The sequence below is a fragment of the Neophocaena asiaeorientalis genome, unplaced genomic scaffold, assembly GCF_003031525.2.
Source record: "Neophocaena asiaeorientalis asiaeorientalis breed wild unplaced genomic scaffold, Neophocaena_asiaeorientalis_V1.1 scaffold633, whole genome shotgun sequence".
In the NCBI taxonomy this organism is placed as follows: domain Eukaryota; kingdom Metazoa; phylum Chordata; class Mammalia; order Artiodactyla; family Phocoenidae; genus Neophocaena; species Neophocaena asiaeorientalis.
This window is the reverse complement of record NW_020173395.1, coordinates 1,613,717-1,633,501: the sequence shown is the minus strand read 5'-3', so window position 1 is coordinate 1,633,501 and position 19,785 is coordinate 1,613,717. Positions and strand designations below refer to the sequence as shown.

General features: G+C 35.6%; 1 protein-coding gene across 10 annotated transcripts in view; it reads left to right on the top strand.

The window, feature by feature from the left end:
• Positions 1–19,785, top strand: part of HMBOX1 (homeobox containing 1) — a 174,623-nt gene that overhangs the window by 134,562 nt on the left and 20,276 nt on the right. The window lies entirely within an intron of this gene.

The window sequence follows — 19,785 nt, the reverse complement described above, 5'->3', positions numbered from 1 at the left end:
TCAATATAATATCAATTCATGTATCCATTGATACTAACAGAGTTAGTATCTATCAATATAATTTTTGTCCTCAGTAATTTAAGAAACTTTAGAATAATTTTTTTGAGTTTAGATCTTTGTATTATGTTTTAGAAAGACTCTTTGAAGTCTTATTTTCATAAAAAATATTAAATAATTGTGTAGGAGGCCACTGAGACTTAACTTTCTTTGATAAGGAGTATAGCCTAGATGAGCTTAGTCCCAGAGGTTAGAAGTACATGTTTTTGACTTTGATTTCATATCCTCTGACTCTAGCACCAGTACCTGATCCATAGTGGTGCTTTTTTTTATTTTAAGTGTTTTTTTTACAATTTTTTTTTTTTTTTTACAGTTTTAAAAAAAATTGAATTATTTTTTTGTCTGCATTGGGTCTTGGTTGCCGCACGCAGGCTTTCTCTGGTTGCGACGAGCAGGGGATATTCTTCATTGTGGTGAGCGGGCTTCTCATTGCAGTGGGTCTCTTATTGGGGAGCATGGGCTCTAGGCGCGAGGGCTTCAGTAGTTGCAGCACGCAAGCTCAGTAGTTGTGGCTCGACGGTTCTAGAGCACAGGCTCAGTAGTTGTGGCGCACGGGCTTAGTTGCTCCGCAGCATGTGAGATCTTCCTGGACCAGGGATCAAACCTGTATCCCCTGCATTGGCAGGAGGATTTTTAACCACTACGCCACCAGGGAAGTCCCGGTACTCAGTACTTTTTAAACTTGAATTTGACCTTAGCTTCAGTTTTTCCTATTGGAAATCATATAAGTTAATTAAATGTGGTTATGAAATGTTCAATATATTTAGGGTGGATCCTATAGTATAATTATCCTTTAGTCTCCTACCTGTAAGTAATGTTTACAGAATCTTGGTTTGTTGGAGTTTATATGCAATAAGGTAGTAATTTTCTATTAGAAAAGTATTTACTTCCTAAGATTAAAATGTAGAGAAAAAGAATATATTAGAGGTGAAAACAATTGAACTTTTTCATATTGTGATTTCTCAATAATTTAAATAATAGAAAAGAGTGGAATTGAATGTTTAAAACTAGATTTAAATTCTAAGCATGTACATATTTACACTGAGCCAGCTTCACATTTTTTTTCTTATTATCTAATCTGACCACTCGAATGGTATACTGAAAAGAGCATTTGGCTCAGAGTCAGAAGACCTGAAGCCTGATTTTGGCTTTGCCATTAACCAGCTGTGTAACTTTGTTCAGGTCAGAAATTCTGAGCTTTAGCTTCCTTATCTCTAAAATATAACTTGTTCTGCACATATAAACTTCGATTAACCAGGTAGTTTTTCCCTGAAGAAGAATTCCAACTAATAAATGGAAAAAAGATGATTAGAGTATCATTATTATCAGACAGTAATCATTGATAGCTGCTAACATCCCATAAAGATATACAAGGAGGTATTATGTACTTAGAGGATGTTAAGACACCACCTACAGAGTATTCTTTCTAACAAAATTGAAGCTGAATCAAATTGAATTTCTAGATCCAACTCCAGGTTTTTAGGAAATATGGAACAAAATTCTGTTAACACCACAGGGGTTTAAGTCAACCAGATTCATGGTGTGAGAGACCCTAAGAATAATAACTCAGTTTCTTCAAGTGTTTATTTTTTTTTAAATCTTCAGACAGTTGAAGAAATTTGAACACTGGATAAATAGTGATTCTTGTTTCAGTTACGATAATGGTCACTTATATGTAAACGGTGCTACATTTATAAAAATTAGAGTTCTTGTCTTTTAGAAACATGTATTAACATGTATAATAATATGATGAAGTGATATCTGGGATTTACCTCAGAATAACACAAGGCGTAAAGGCAGGGGCAAGGGTGTGTATAAAACGAGTGGTATCAGTAAATTACTGATTTCTGTAGTTAGGTGATGTTTACCTGGGGGTTCATAGTATGGTTCTCTCCACTTTGTATGTATATTATGTGCGTGTTAAAGGATGCTCTAAATTTTGGATCAAATCACATGGAACTAGGAGAAATGTAAAGGCTTCATATATCACAAAAACTCAACTACATGATGTTATCTAATAGTAACATTTACTTAATAAATATTTGATTGTCACTGTAGCGACAGCAGTACAATAGTGAACATTGCAAACTCCCTCCTAAAGAGTCAGGTTGGAGAAACAGAAGTTAAATGAAACAGTCATACAAATCAAGGTAAAATTGCAATTGTAATACATGTAGGAAAGGAAAGGTACATTGTGCTTCAAGATCTTGCATTGATAAGAGAGGATGTGGTGATTTAATTAGGTCAAAAGGAAGGGGGAAAATATTGCAGATAGAAAGGAGAGCTATAGTCATCTAAAACTGTGCTGTCTGATCATGGCCACCTGTGGCTATTTAGATTTAAATTATATAATTTTTTTAAAATTCAGTTCCTCAGTCACACTAGCCACATTTCAAGCACCCAGTAGTCATATATGGTTACTGACTATAGTTTTAGACAACACAGATATGTAACATTTCTATCATCACAGAAAATTTTGTCAGACAGCTCTAATACAGAACAACTGTATCTCATCCCCAATAGAAAAACAGTGGTTATATTTGACCCATAATGATTTGTTTCTGTTTTTCTCTTTACTCAAAATTTTAAGGAAATACAAATATAAATTAAAAAGCAAACATTAAGTACATTGAAATATTTTAGAAAATGTCCTCTGTGACCATGACAGAAACAGATAAATATTTCACTAATTCACATAACAAAAGTATTGTGCTTCTGCATCCTTTTCCACATCTGGCCCTGCTTTTCAGAGTACAAGATTTAATAATTCATCGTTTATAATGATGGGCCTTTTCTCTCTAATTAGCATTCATTCACCTGTTCATTAAACATGTATTTTTACACATGGCATTTGGTCTCTTGAGTCACTTAATTTTAACAGTTTCTTATACATACATAAACACACATACACACACAGACACACGTTTTCCATGCTGTTTATTTGTTAAAGAGACCATGATATTTTGTCCTGTTGATTTTCCCACATTTTAGATTTGGCCAATTACATCCTCTTACTGTCTCATTACATAACCCCATATTTTCTGTAGACTGATAGTTAGATCTAGAGCCCTGATTAGATTCTGGTTCAGTTTTTTTGGCACATAACTGGTACTTTGTTCTTCCTATTACATTGTATAAGGAGACGCATAATGTCTGGTTGTCTCCCATTTTTAGTAACTATAAGGTTAATCAGTAGATTCAGCGCTATCATCCTGATCCACTTATTAGAAAGGTCCCCATGTACAGCATAGTTTAGGGCAGTGATTCTTAACCTTGGCTGCATATTAGGATCATCTGGGAGCTTTAAAAAACACCAGTGAGACTATACCCCTGACCAACTGAATCGTAATCTCTGGGTGGGGGACCTAGGCAGAGGTATATTTGGAAAGCTCCCAAGTGATTCTAAAGGGCACTCAGGATTGAGAACTACTGTTTTGTATCCATTGATGATTTTTTCCTAGTCACTTTCTTCATAAGAGGTTTGCAAAATGGTTATATTCCAATTTTTTTTTACTTCTTCTGCACTGATAAGCTCGAGTTCTTCTTCTATAAAGAAGAACTTTCCTCTCATTAACTCTTTAGCTGCCCAGAAATATATTTCCTCACAAACTTGGGGAGGTACTATGATATAAGCAATTATAGAACTGGGGAATGAATGCTATTATGAAAATGGGTAATTAAATTTATGGGATCATATGAGATGCCGGCAAGCAGAGGAGAGAGTCAGGAAGACTTTACCAAAGTGGTGACATTTTGGCTGCATTTTGATGGATGATGGATAGGAGTTCACCAGTTAGACAGTCATAGAAAGGATAGTATGATGTTAGGAGATTCTCTGTGGCGGAAGATAGGGTTTTTCATCAGGAGCATCTCTACTTTGATTATACAGGACTTAGTCATACTATGCACTCTATAATTAATAAGACCATGCTTAATTATACCATAGCTTTGGTGTTCAGGCTTTATCATAAAGGAGATTGCACCTGATCAGATTAGTCTGTTAGATAACGTTAGTAGGGGTATGGAAGATCGGCAAGAAATCAGCCAGCTAAGTATGCATTTGAACTTATACCAGTTGCCTAAAGCCGAGGTAAAATAAGTGTAAGTTGTAGTGTCTGCCCTCATATATCTTAAGATAATAATAGTTTGCATTTCAGTAGGATTTTACAGTGTATAATTATTAATCTTATTGATAATTATTCTATATGATAAGTGAGCTTATTTAATCTTCACGATTCTGTACTGTGGATATCTTATTATTTATAGTTTATATATAAGAGCCTCAGAGAAAAGAAGTGACTAGCTTATATGTAAATGGGTTGAGGAGGGATAGATGGAGGCTGTTAGGGTAACCTGTGCATCAGTGATGAGGGCCCAAGCTATAATATTAAAGCAAAGGGCAAGAAAGTGGATAGAAGATAATAGATATCAGAAAAAATTTGAAGAAAAGAACAACCTAAGCTAGTCACAGATTGAACATAGAGATGACAGAGCAGGAAGTGTAAAAGAGAGTTTAGCAATGGTGATGGTCAAAGAGCATTCATCTGGGAGACAACATCTGTACCATTAGAAAATGGTTTGACTTTGGGCAAATCATTTAATATCTCTTAACCCCAATTACTGTATTTATAAAAAGAAGAGTTAAGTACTATGATAGAGTGAAAAGTCAGAGTCATAGAGACTTACGGTTTAGTCCCAGTTTCACCTTATATTAATCTTTAGGAATTTCAGTTTTCTGTAAAATGAAGTTGGTTATTATGAGAAGAGTTACGAGAGTTATGTGAGATAATATATGTAAAGCACATAGTAGAATGCCTTTCTCATAAACAGTATTGAACAAATGTTCCCTTTCTACCTAAATTCCTTTCACTTAGAGCTTTGACTGTGAAATCACCTCAAGATTTCTGTGCTAGGAGGTTTCAGTGGCTCTAGAAATGAAGATTTAGGAGTCGTCAATATAGTAGGTATAGTTAAAGCCATGAGTAAGAATATACCATGTTTAAATTCATCTATTCTGTTTCTACATTTTTGCTTATACTGTGTTCATGTTTTTGTAGCTAAATATGGCTCCAGAAAAACTTAAAACCCTTCTGACTGATCTCATTTTAAATTCATGACCATGAACCTCAAGTGAGTCTTTAATTCTGCCAGACAATCATACTATACCTTCCTGGTTCATTCTTTCCCACTCTCCTAAATAATTATTTCACACTTTGTTCTCTCTGCAAACTCCCCATCCTCAGTCTCATGATGATCTTTCTTTCTATTTAAATGAGGAAAGTGAAGGGCTCAGAGGAAAATTTCACTAACTACCCACCTGTTTGCATGTAACACACACATACTATTTTCCTACCCCTTACCATCCCCAAAGCACTTCAGTAATATTTCCTAGCACATAATTTAGTGGTGCCTGCCCGGCTTACAGTAGATAGATAGATAGATAGATATCGATCCCCCTTTTTTTGGCCTTTTCCACTTCTCTGACCTCATTGCATTGTCTGTACCACATATTTGACTTTTAAAATATCTAGTTCCAGAAACATTTATTGTCACAAAGGACAATACTGTATGATTCCCTTTATATGAAATATCCAGTTTAAGTAAACCTATAGAGAGACAGAACGTAGATATGTGGTGTCTAGGGCTGGGGAGGTTAGGGATATTGTAGGGGAGGATGAAGGCTAAGGAGTGTTGGGTTTCTTTTTGGGGGTGATAGAAATTTCTAAAATTGTGATAATGTTCACACAACTCTGAATATGCTAAAAGCTATTGAATTATAAATGGGTGAATTTGGGGGTATGTGAATTTTATCTCAGTATAGCTGTTTTTTTTAAAGAAACAGTTATTTAGTACAGTATTGGGAGTTCCACATATATTTATCCTCCACATTTAAGCCTCATAACAGTCCTGGTTTCTTCTTTTTCTAATGAGGCAGCCAAGGCTCTAAGAGGTTGAATACCTTTTCAGGACCACAAAGCTAATAAGTGGCCCAGCCACATGTCGACCTTTAGACAGAGCTAACCATGGATTTGAGTTTTCCTTATTAACTAAGAGGGGTATATTTTTATTTGGGTGTACACTGTTTTTAATGTATGGACTTGACCCTTATCAACTCTGACGTCTGATGCCACTAGATTAACATGTGATGTAATCTTCTGTTTGCTTAAGAACATATGGAGATTGTAAAGAGGGAAAGATAAAACAAAAATGGAAAAATGATTGATAATTGTTGAAGCTGGATAATAGGTACATGGGGGTTCATGGGTATAGTATATTTGTATAGTTTTGAAATTCTCCATAAAGATTTTTGTTGTTATTATTTAAAGGGGACTTGACTAGATTTTAATGGGCAAAATAGAATTAGATAATTGACTAATTTATTCATTCAATCATTTATTTATAGAGCATCTGTTATGTGCTAGCACTGAGCTAGGCTAAACTCAAGTAGTTTACATATTCACAAGGGGAAGGAGCGACATCTATATTGTATGTCTGAAATACCTGCATGTACAAAAAATATAATGTAAGACTCAAATGTGATTTTTATTCAGCAAACCTAACTGTTCCTTTGTTCATTTATTCAACAAAGTACTTACTAGGTATGAGGCAAAGTGCTAGGGATGGAGTGAAGGGATACATTTAAGGGTGAAGAAGTAAAGGATGATGATGAACCTAGCAGAACTGAATAGTCTTTAGAGTTTATGGTCAGAAGTTGTGGAGGCCTTATGGCCTAAAATCAAAGCTTCTGATGTACTCTTTCCTTTTTAACCTTTCTGCCATTCGGACTGGGTATTCTTTCAGCTTTGGAAACAGGTATGTCTTTGGAGTGTTCGGATATTTGACCAGGACACAAAAGCGTGAGACCTGGCTATTGTACCTATTCTGGTCTCAAGGGAGAAAGATGAAAGAAACCTTCGAATCGCCATATATAGGTTTTTCAGCCCAATTAAGCAAGATTGAAAGAGAAGCAACAACTTGAAGAAGGCTTTGACTAGATACAGGAATAAATAAGAGCACCTTGTGACATATAGAAGCAATAGAGTATAATGCTTAAGAGTACCCACTTTGGAACCAGATCTCTGTATATAGGTTACTTATTGCCGTTATTTTTCATCAAAGTAGCTGAATGATGAGTCTGTATCTGGGAATGTCCAGGAAAATGAAGGCAAAATGAGTATCGCTGTGTGTGTTTGTAATTAAAACTATTTCATGGTTTTGTTTTGTTTTTTATGGAAACGGCACACCTATAATTTGTATTTTGTTCCTCTTAGATTCTTTTCCTGTTCATCTTCATTGAGCTATTATAAAACAAAATCATTTCTAAAGCCCAGAACCTTCTGAAATTATAAGGAAAACATTTTTGTTGTTGTTGTTTTAACCTTTGTCAATCTCCAAAACAACTCGAAAAAATTAACCCTAATTATTCTCCCCAACAAGCAAAGAATCAGTATTAAAAATTTCAGCTTAAGGGTTTCTCTTCCCCCCAAATTTAAGCATCTAAAAATACTTTCTTAGGATAAAAGTTACTCTTTATCAACAAACATAACTTCACAACCACAATACTATAATGAACCAAAATTAAATCATAGCTCTAAATTTGGTGTCACTGCTATTAACCTGACATGTTATATACAGTCTGAATGTGTAATCTGAATTAGAGACCTGGGTCTAGTACACAAATGCATTTTATATAAGTCTGTTGTACATCCTGGGAGAATCAGCATAGAAGAGACAAATCTGTTTGTAAAGTGTGTTTCCAGAATTTTGCTTGAGGTTTCTGTAATTTAATTCTCTTGGTATTTACCACATTTTGGAATTCTTCCCAGGACAGTTTATTAGTACTTGGATTTTGGTTTCAGTCTCTTTCCTTTCTCTGTTTAACTTTCAATTTTTCAGTGAGTACTTGGACTGTGAAGGTTAAGAAGACCAATAGTTCCAGAAAGTAAATTCTATATTTAACTGCAGACTGGGTGTGGTTCAGAAACTGCAATGCAGGCTTGCTAGTATTTTGCCAGTCATCAAAACCCTGACCTGCAGGGAACATTCCTTTTCCTAGTCTTCTGACTCTGAAATATGATGAATTTTGATGATATATGGTGTACACGTTTGTATGTGTAACTAAAATAAAGACAGAGTCGCATAGGTTCAACCTTGAAGTGGCTCTGGAAGATCTGTTTCTTCTATGTTCTTTTATAGTAGTCTCAAATGGTATTAACCTTCCCTAGTTTCATGGCGCCACTTCCCATTATTGTTTTATTACCTTTAATTACTACTGTGCGATTTAAAAATTTTTTTACACAGGCAGTATTCTCCACTTCATCTTTCTTAAGTCATGAAGCCACATTTTCTTTTAATGTTTTTATCTTGTTTTGCTTTTATATAGTTTTAGACAGTTTCCTAATTACCGTAAAAATGGAGAAATAACTGCTTGTTCTCCTAGTAAAAATTTCCCTCATTTTAAAAAAAGCACTCTTATCTCTTGAAGAGAATCCTATTACTTTGTAAAAGGGAAAAATAATCACCTTTTCTTCCTTAGCAGTATCCTTCTGTATTATTTTGTGTAGTGTAGTGTCCCAGTATCATTTGGTATCATTCATACTATACAGAAATCCATGGAGTAAGAGACTCTTCTCATTTCAGTAAGATTACACCTAACCACAAAAATATTGGAGCAGAAATGCTTATAAATGCTTTTGTAATATTGTTCTTCTGAGAGATTGAGACCCATCCAGATGTTTCTTTGAATGACAGCTTGAGCCATGTGAACAATAAAGGGACCATTTTACCTCTGTTGTACAAAAATATATAAATTGCATCTGCTGACCACTGATTCAGTTTAAGCAACATTTAAGGACCTTCCCTTGATTTCATTTACTTGTATTTGGTCACCATTTCTGCAGAGAATAAGGAAAAGACCCTAAAGATCATCTAGTTCAAATAGTTTGTCTTTTAAAACAAGAACTAAGAAGTTAATTAACTTGGCTAAACTCCAGAAGAAATGAGTTTAAGTTGCTTATTTTGAACCCATAGCCATATGAACCATAGAATTTTTTTTAAGCATAATGTTGATCTTTTCTGTTCTTTCTCTTCTTTATTTTTTGTTAGATACACATTTATTGAGTGTCTGCTATGTGCTAGGCCGTATGCTAAGAATTGGGATGCAAAGATGAATAAAAGGAAAGTCCTTATTGCATTTAACTGTCTTCTTGTCTGTGTTTCTTTATTCATCTCTTATTTCTTTCAGGCCCTCTTAATTTTCCTTTTTCCCTCCTAAACTCCTTTCTATATCTTCCTCAAGGTTCCTCACTTTCTGTTCTTTCGTTTGCCAGAAAAATTTTTATTCAGTTTTTCTTTCTTCTTCTCACACTTTCTTTTAAGTATGCTTCCTACCCTCCCACCTCTGTTCTTCTTAGTTGCTTCCTAGTTGATCATAATGTAAACTTCAGTATATGCTTTAGTTTTTCTTAAACTTACTGAATGAAGTATTTTTCTATTTCACTTAAAAAGCAAATTAATCAATATTTATTTTTCAAAGAATTAGTAAATGTTATATAATTTCTAAGGGCCCTTATAATTCTCAAAATTGCATTGCTGTATGATTTTAAGTAATTTCTTGTTATGTGTGGAGCCTTTGTTCCCTTTAAGACTGGCTTTTGTTAGGAAAATCTTCTCAACCTAGAAGTAAATCTTTGAAAAATAATTGGTGCTTTGTGTAACTACATGAATGACTAGACTAACTTCAAAGAACAAAATCACCTCCATGATAACTGAGTTCCATGAGAAGACCAGTTATCTAGGACGTCATTCATATATATATCCCCATAATTTATCTTGGCACCTTGTTTGGCAATCAGCTTGTACTTTGGTCCCTCAATTTCTCTGTTTATAGTAATGAAATACCTTAAGGGTATTGCAACCTGAAAATGCAAAGAAATAATTGTTCACCTACCTTTTATCAGTCTAGGTAATGAGAATTACTTCCTTTTTCCTTATAAAATGAAAAAACTAAAAGCATTTCTCACTGCTGAGAAAAAAATTTGCTTCTCCTATTTTTCATTTTATCTCTAAGAGTAAAACTTTCTTTAGTATTTTACAGCTGCAAAGAAACTTAAATCTTATTTTCTTCTTTGTTATGTTGCTGCTGAATTGAGTGGACTAGCTAAAGAAAATATCTTTTTCATATCTGGGATCAGAGACCACGTGTATGACCAAGATAGTGACTTTGCATAGGAAATTCAGTGATTTTTTTTTTAACTTCTTTACATTTAACCATGATAGCTTTTTAGCAAGCTGCTAAGTTATTACATGGAATGTAGTGGTAAAGTAACGGATGTGGCCTGTATAAATTCGAAGAAAACCGTGAATGAAATAATGTTAAGCGATAGAAGAAAAATTGCATTATTACAATAATGAAAAGAATACACATACAAAGATAAAGATTGGGAGCAGCAATAAAGCTTTTAAATAAATGGTTTTCCCTAAATGTCAAATAGTTTGCACATTTTATGTTAGTTTTTGTCTTTCTGTTTGTTTGTTTCTGATAATATAGTGGTTAAGAACAGATTGTTTTTAAAAATTATTTTATTGAGGTATACTTGATCTACAACATAGTGTTAATTTCTGCTGTCCAGCAAAATGATTCAGTTATACCTATACATATATTCCTTTTCATATTCTTTTCCATTATGGTCTATCACAGGATGCCAAATATAGTTCCCTGTGCTATACAGCAGGACCCTGTTGTCTATCCATTCTATATATACTAGTTTGCATCTGCTAGTCCAAACTCCTAATCCATCCCTTCTCCACCACCTCCCCCTTGGCAACCACAAGTCTGTTCTCTGTCTGTGAGTCTGTTTCTGTTTTGTAGATAAGTTCATTTGTGTCATATTTTAGATTCTACATATAAGTGATATCATATGGTATTTGCCTTTCTCTGACTTACTTCACTTATGGTAAGTGAAGTAAGGTAATATGGTAATCTCCAGGACCATCCAGGTTGCTGCAGATGGCATTATTTCATTCTTTTTTTATGGCTGAGTAGTATTCCATTGTATATATGTACCACATCTTCTTTATCCATTCATCTGTCGATAGCCATTTAAGTTGTTCCCATGCTTGGCTACTGTAAATGGTGCTGCAGTGAACACTGGGGTGTTGGGGTGCATGTATCTTTTTTTTTTAACTTTATTTCTTTTAAGTCTTTATTGAATTTGTTACAGTATTGCTTCTGTTTTATGTTTTGGTTTTTTTGGCCACAAGGTATGTGAGATCTTAGCTCCCCAACCAGGGATCGAACCTGCACCCCCTGCATTGGAAGGTGAAGTCTTAACCACTGGCCTGCCAGGGAAGTCCCGCATGTATCTTTTTGAATCACAGTTTTCTCTGGATGTATACCCAGGAGTGGGATTACAGGGTCATATGGCAACCCTATTTTTAGTTTTCTAAGGAACCTCCATACTGTTTTCCATAGTAGCTGCACCAGTTTACATTCCCACCAACAGTGTAGGAGGGTTCCCTTTTCTCCGCACCGTCTCCAGCATTTGTTGTTTGTAGACTTTTTGATGATGGCCATTCTGACTGTTGTGAGATGGTATGGTACCTCTTGGTAGTTTTGATTTGCATTTCTCTAATAATTAGTGATGTTGAGCATCTTTTCATGTGCCTGTTGGCCATCTGTATGTCTTCTTTGGAGGAATGTATGTTTAGGTCTTCTGCCCATTTTTCAATTGGGTTGTTTGTTTTTTTTGTTACTGAGTTGTGTGAGCTGTTTGTGTATTTTGGAAATTAAGCCCTTGTTGGTCACATCATTTGCAAATATTTTCTCCAGTCCGTAGGTTGTCTTTCCATTTTGTTTATGGTTTCCTTTGCTGTAAAAAAGCTTTGAAGTTTGATTAGGTCCCATTTGTTTACTTTTGCTTTTATTTCTACTGCCTTGGGAGACTGATCTAAGAAAACATAGGTACAATTTATGTCCAAAAATGTTTTGCTAATGTTCTCTTCTAAGAATTTTATGGTGTCATGTCTCTTTTTTAAATATATCTTTTTTTTAATTAATTGATTTATTTATTTGGCTGCACTGGGTCTTAGTTGCAGCATGCTGGATCTTCATTGCTGCGTGTGAGATCTTCATTGTGGCATGTGGAATCTTTTTAGTTGCGACATGCAGGATCTTTAGTTGTGGGATCTTTTTTAGTTGCAGCATGTGGGATCTAGTTCCCTGACCAGGGATCAAACCTGGACCCCCTGCATTGGACCACCAGGGAAGTTCCTATGTTGTCATGTCTTATATTTAGTCTTTAAGCCATTTTGAGTTTATTTTTGTGTATGGTGTGAGGGTGTGTTCTAACTTCATTGATTTACATACAGCTCTCCAGCTTTCCCAGCACCACTTGCTGAAGAGAGTGTCTTTTCTCCATTGTATATTCTTGCCTCCTCTATGGAAGATCAATTGACTGTAGGTGTGTGGGTTTATTTCTGGGCTCTCTATTCTGTTTTATTGATCGATATGTCTGGTTTTGTGCCAATACTATGCTGTTTTGATTACTGTAGCTTTGTAGTACTGTCTGAAGTCTGGGAGGGTTATGCCTCCTGCTTTGTCCTTTTTCCTCAGGATTGCTTTGGCAATTCTGGGTCATTTATGGAAGAACAGAATTTTTAGTTACAAAGACTGGGGTGCTAGTCTCAACTGTCTTACTCACTAGCTGTGTATCCGTAGGCAAATTCCTTGCTATAAAATGACAGTAATAATCAAACCTATCTTATAGGAGTGCTGTGATTTAATACTGAACAATGGGGCTTCCCTGGTGGCGCAGTGGTTAAGAATCCCCCTGCCAATGCAGGGGACACGGGTTCGAGCCCTGGTCTGGGAAGATCGCACATGCCATGGAGCAACTAAGCCCATGCGCCACAACTACTGAGCCTGTGCTCTAGAACCCATGAGCCACAACTACTGAAGCCCACACGCCTAGAGCCTGTGCTCCACAACAAGAGAAGCCCGCACACTGCAACAAAGAGTAGCCCCTGCTCCCCGCAACTAGAGAAAGCCCGTGTGCAGCAACAAAGGCCATACATGCATAAATAAAAAAAATACTGAACAATGGTGCACATGAAGTACTACCTGTGGTACGTGACACACATAGTAGGTGTTTAACAAATACATTCCTACTAAACAAATAAGAACTTTCAAAAAGAATTCTGGGTTTCTTCAAGTGGAATTTTCTGAAGAATTACCATTTTCTGTATTCCTAAGCCTCAGCCAATAAGTGTCTGTTTAGCCTTTCTTTACTCAAAAGAAAGTCATTAATCACCTGTGTGCCAATCACTACACGAGTGCTGAAGCATATTTAAAGATAAGGTTTTGCTCTAGTAGGTCTCAGTCTAGTGGAAGAGTCAGGTTTAAAGAAACTCAGAAGAGATAGGCACCAGGTACAGTAGGACATAGAGGAGAGTGGTGTGAGGGAAGACAACACTGAGGTGACACTGAAGCTGGGTCCTGGAGAGCAGTATGATTTTGATGGGTTGGGGAAAGGAAGAAAGACATGCTTGGCAGTGGAAGCAGTATATGCAAAGGCACAGAGGCATGAAAAATCAGGTAACTGGAGTATATGGTTAGTCAGGCAAGAAGTGAGGCTGGGGAAGTAGGTTGTATCCAGATTGTAGAAAACCCTTGTCTTGCCACAGTTGTAGCATTTGTCTTTCTCAAGCATTCATATTTGCATCCATGCCGAAATATGGTTGTTGTAAAAATCTCTTAAGACATTTTTTAGGTTGTTTGTGCCATTTTCCTCTCACATATAAAGCACTGATAATAGTTCTTTTATGACAGGGACTCAAAATTATTTTGGAGGGTAGAGGTAGATTTTTGTGTCTAATATTTGTAAAACATCCTGGGATTAAAAAATTGAAACTGTTTTGGGAATTCCCTGGTGGTCCAGGGGTTAGGACTCTGCGCTTTCACTGCTGAGAGGGCCTGGGTTCAATCCCTGGTCGGCGAACTAAGATCCCACAAGTCGCGTGACCAAAAAAAAAAAAAGAAAGAAAAAAATTGTTTTGAAAATCTTCTCAGTCTTCCTTTTTAAAGGTAGGAGCCTAAATGATATTCCCTTTTCTCTGTGGCAAGGAAATACGTTGAAATTCCAGCCATTTTCAGTTTAAACATTTTTGACCCATTTTTTTCCCCTGCTGACGTGGATTATTATAAAATTATAGAATCCAATTTTCCTACTGGTTTCTGTTATAGCAGTGCATTGTTAGGAAGAAAATTTGAGCTATATCTTTACCAGAGTGAATTATTTCGCCATCTGTTGAGTAAATTTTACCTGGTACTTCAGTGACGTAGTTTATGTTCCCCTGCAGACAAGGGTTTGGTTACACCCAACGGGTTCCTAGGCTAGCACAGTGCTCTGCATAAAGTCTGACATCAGTAATTGTTGCTTGAACCTGACTGAATTGACTATTTAATAAGACCCTACAACTTTAAGAAAATTAGGAAGTGGTGTCGCCCATCTCCCCTGCCAGACATATTAGACTTGGGATGGGGGTAGAGTAATACAGTATTTTCTAATTTTGTTAAAATTGTAAGGCCTTCAATTCAGCAAGAAACAATAATTCGATAATTTAAAGTGATCCACTCAAAATGACTCAGAAACAGCAGAAACATTACGTTTCAAGGCCTCAATGTCGTTTTTCCTTAGCCTGATCACTGTACTATTTTTCCCCCACAAAACCCACTTTGTGGGAGTGGAATTGGGTCCTGTAAAATCGAAGGGTCGCCTTGCCGTCACTGCAACGCCTGGCAAGCTGGTCTTCCTTTCCCTCTCTTCTGATGTCATTGCTATCCTAGGATAGAAAATGCTGCAAGAATACATTATAAATTTTGGAATTAATGGATGCTGGAAGATGAATTTTAAAAAGAGTTTAACGTCTTTAATACTCCTTATGGAATGACTCAGGTGGAACATAATGAACTACACCTCCTGTATCTCTGCAAATAGAAGGAAGTTCTTAACATTTATTTAAGACAGCAGGAGCCTGAACATGACCTCATTTCAATCCATTAGACTATTTGAGGAAAAAAACAACAAAACTTTCCCACTTATTGACAGGTAAAGTTATCCCAATCCATTTCTCATAGCCAGTAAGAAGATGAACTGTCCTTAAATGCATTTTAGAATTGGCAGATTTTACTTCCTGGTTCCCTTTTGGTCAAACAGAAATAGCCAAAAGAGAAATTATCACCATTTTTTTGAGGCTGATTAAAAATTCTCCCCATCCTTGTATAGAAGATATGCCAGCAGTTTCATTTTGTGCAAACAACAGACCCCTCATTTCTCTAGTTCCTGAGCTAATTAAACAGGACCAAAGACCCCATGTTCCTCATATTGTTCTGTGGCCACAGTTTACAAAGACATGAAGTATAGTTTGGTAAGTATTGGTGTTGCATGTGAGGAGTCACCAATAAAGATATGATTCATCCCAGAAGCAGAGTTATACACGTCATAGTATAAATATTAATACTGATGGAGACCAGGTTATAGACCAACTAGAAAATCTTCACAGAAAATGAGTGAGCTTTTTCTTTTATAAACTCAACAAATGTTTATTGAGCTTCTACTTCATACCACTCCTTATGCTAGACACTGGTTGGGATACAGTGATTAACAAGACAGATATGGCCCTTATAATAGTGCATTCGGAAATCATTGTTGATAGACTAAACATTCATAGCGTGTACCAAGGTTTGCATAAGTGTTTGATGTTTGAAGATCTCAAATTAGTAGAATATGAACTTGTGGGTAAATATTCTACTTCTGTTTTAGTTGCCTTTTGGTTGAAGAAGCGTGCATGAACCGTGTAATTTCAGTGATAGAAAGCATCTAAAAGTGGTCTTTTTGAAAACCTGTGTACCATAGAAATCTCAATCATAATAGTGCCTCATCCAAATATTTTGTTTTATTGGTTCCTACTTTGTCACGTCATCCACTTAAAGGCCAGACAGACCTATAGTTCTGTTTTGAGACTATCCTATAATTATCATCTTTCTGGGGGCAGGAACCTTAGTTTGTCATCAAAATACCTTCCTTGGAATATGACTATATCCCAAATTTGCTCTTGTATCACTGTGAAGAAATGTATTTATCTTGCGCACAATTGGTAAGATAACCTTTCAGTTCTGGCAATATTAATGTAAATAGCATGTTTTTTGTCAAGTGTTATAAGAATTAATTCGACTTTTTAAAAGGCAGTTAGCAGTCATTTATGTATATCCTGGGTAGTTTGACTAAACTAAAAACAGCAGCAAACCCATAACACAGGAGATTAAAAAGTAGGTTTAAGAGAGAGTAGCAAGTACCTTTAAGTACAAGGTATTGTGTTTCTCCCTCTTCAGGGAGGTATCAGAATAATCTCCAACCAATGTACCTCTGATTCTCTAAAGAATCTATGCTGTTGGCCATGTTTGGTTTGCTATTTGTTGAGACCTCCCCCAGGAGGACAAGTTCTCATTTTAGATACAGACCCATATCCTTTTATGGTAGAGGTAGTCATTTTGCAGAAGCATAGTATTAATCATAAAAAAAAAACCATGCAGGAGACAGTAGATTGATTTTTATCAGTCTTGTTCTACTGATCTTCATATTATAGTAAACTGTTGGTCAGTAGTGTCAGATTGGTAAGTGGCCAGTTTATAATTCAGTGCTTTATATTTAAAAACAGGCTCCCTGCCTCAGGACAACTTGTACACCAAGTGTAAGAAACTTAATTCCAGGTCACCTTACAAATCTTTTTTGTAAACCTAATTCCTACTAGCAAAGGCTGTCAAAACAGAGGGGAGGATACAGCTGCTTCCAGCCAGAAGCAGAGGCAGCAAGGGGCATACCAGCTTTCATGCTTTGACAGTGTAAGTTCTGGTAGATGCAGTTCACTCTCCAAGGTACCACAGTTTCCACTGGTATGAACTTCACGTAATTATCACTCACATTTGGTAGCTTCATTAGGAAACTAGGAAATCCATGGACCAGCAAAACCAAACACTGCCCTCTTGTGCATGTTCTTTTTCTTATTAAAATAAAATGGAGGGTTGAGCAAACATTTAATGAATTCAGTGGTATGCAATCAAGAGACATGCTTCAAGAGAAATAGCATACCATTTCTCGGTTGTTTTTCTTTAAGGTGGTTAGAATTTGTCAGTTTTACTGTTTTGCCTGACGACTTCAAAACATTGTCTCCATTCTTCTTTTCACAGTCTTCATAGAAAGACTGATGACTAAAAGGGTAATACATATTAGAAGGAAAACTTGCTCTATATTGTCAAGTAGTAATAAAACTCACACCAAATCTCTACTGTGGTAGGACTTCATTTAGGGCTGCATGTCACTGGACAAACGATAAGCCTGTGTTGTTTCTAAGGCTTAGTGATAGGCTAAAATGTATTAAAAACTCAGTTCCTAAATTCACTGTTAGTCTTGAAATCTATTTATTAAATAGCAAGTAAGGTCTAGTGGCAGTTAGCATGCTGCAAGTAAATATAACATTTAAACAGAATCTTTGCAGTGAAGGACCTCGGGAGATGAAAATTTTGTATTAGGGCACGTGTCATACATGGTATCCATAATTGTATCGTGTATCGAATTTTCTTTTTTACATTAGTGAAGAAAGGCCATCCTGAGGAGGACTTGGAAGCTTTTTTTGGTGCTAGTGTCTGAAGAGGTCCTACTAACTCTTCTACAGTAGATTAACTATGCTATATACATAGTCTTTAAATGTGTATGGATGTTGTGTTTCAAAGGAGAAGTCCTAGAGTTTATTAAATTCTCCTCTGCCCAGGGAAAAAAGGTACCTCAGTGTTGTTATGGTTGTCTCCAGAGCAATTAGATTTCCTTTCCCAGGAGGAAAAAGCCCCTAGGTATAGCAGCTGTGGTCCTGGGGCTGTCATGGGTATCTTACCACTGCTATCACATCTTTGCTTCTGGGAACGCTTGTGAAATTTATAGGAGTTGATTTAGGTGATTGATTGCTACAGAGATTTGTGTCTTAAAGGAAGTCTGAAACAATACTATGTCATAGCTAAATAATGACCACCATTCCTGTGAGCCCTTTGAGCCAGTGAACTCAGTCAGGAAACTTGAGTTCTGGGTTGTGTGACCTTGAGCAAGTCAAGTCTCCTTTCATTCTTTGTCAGGATCTACTGTGTGGTGTATCTAAAACCATGTGTAATGAACGGTGTTATGGGATTCCATTGCATTTATGAATTGGGATTCTAAAATTCAACTTCTCATATCTGAATCCTTTAATCTCTTCATAGGCCAATACTAATTTTTCCACTTAAAGTCTTCCCTTTTCACAGGCTTTTCTATTCTATAAGATGCGGCAAAGTCTCGAAAACGTACAGCTTCTTCTATTACAGAACTCATTCATATTTTAGCTTTTACTTGGAAGGTCATGTGAACCTTACAAAAGTCTGATTTGGAGGGAGCCATTATTTATTTTAATTCTGTAGAATTAAAAGTGAACTTTTATTTATAAAAAATACATTAGTGTAGAACATCTTTTGTTTGTCATACTTTAGTGTGTTTGCAAAACAAATGTTTAAAGCGTGAATTTGTTGCCAAAACGCATTAAGAAAAACTAAGAAATTTATTATTTAAAAATAATTTTGTGCAGTTCTATTTTGTTCATGCTTTGGGACAGCAAACTTTATTTTCAAATAATGCCTTTTTAATTACAAAATAAGCACATACTTATATAAGAAATGGAGAAATGCAAGAAAATATAAAGAGGAAAATTAAAATGAGCTTAATGAGATAATCATTAACATTTTGGTATGTTTCTTTTTCGCCATTTTTCTGTGTTATATATATATATGTGTATATCTTTCTAAGCAAAAGAATTTTGTATAAGAATATACCATAATTTGTTAACCCAGTCCCCTGCAGTTGGACATTTGTGTTGACAGCTGTATCTAGCTAGCTCAGGTCCTAATTTCATAACTGCTTATGTTGCCAGTTTGTAAACAGATACAGGGATGGTAAAAGAAAGAAAAGTATTTTGAAAAGCAGTTATAAAATTAATCAGAGTTAGGTTTATGTAATATTACATAACCCAGTTTATTTTTATTTGGGGTAACATTTTTTATTAGAAAATTAATAGTAACACATTGTAAACTATTTGGAAAACAATGTATAAAGAAGAAAGTAATATTTCCATTCATAAATAACCACTAAAAATATTTTGGTACATGTACATTTGGTGTTTCTATCTTATCTGTATTTTAAACACAATTAGAATAATTCATATTTGGTTTTGTAAACTTTTTTTCACTGACATTTTCCGATGTACTCTTTGTACTCTTTGAAAACACGATTTTTTTAAATGGCTCCTTCTTTTTTTTCAAATGCCTATACCATAATCATATTTAACCATTATTATTTTATTAGACATTTAAAGTCTTCCCAGTTTTGCCCTGTTAAATAGTCCTGACTCAGACACCCTTGTTCTTACCTTTTGTCTTAAGAATAATGATATGTTTGGCTATATTACCAGCTCCCTACAAAAAGCTGAATTTATTCACATCACCAACAGTGGCCTTGAGCATGCACTGCTCCTGTCACCACAGCCTGCCTTCCCTGCATACCGTAATCTTTTTAGTGAGTGAAAATCAGCTTCATTTTACTTATTTGGTAGGTGAAAAGCACTGTTTTAGTTTTTTTTTTTTTTTTTTTTTTTTTT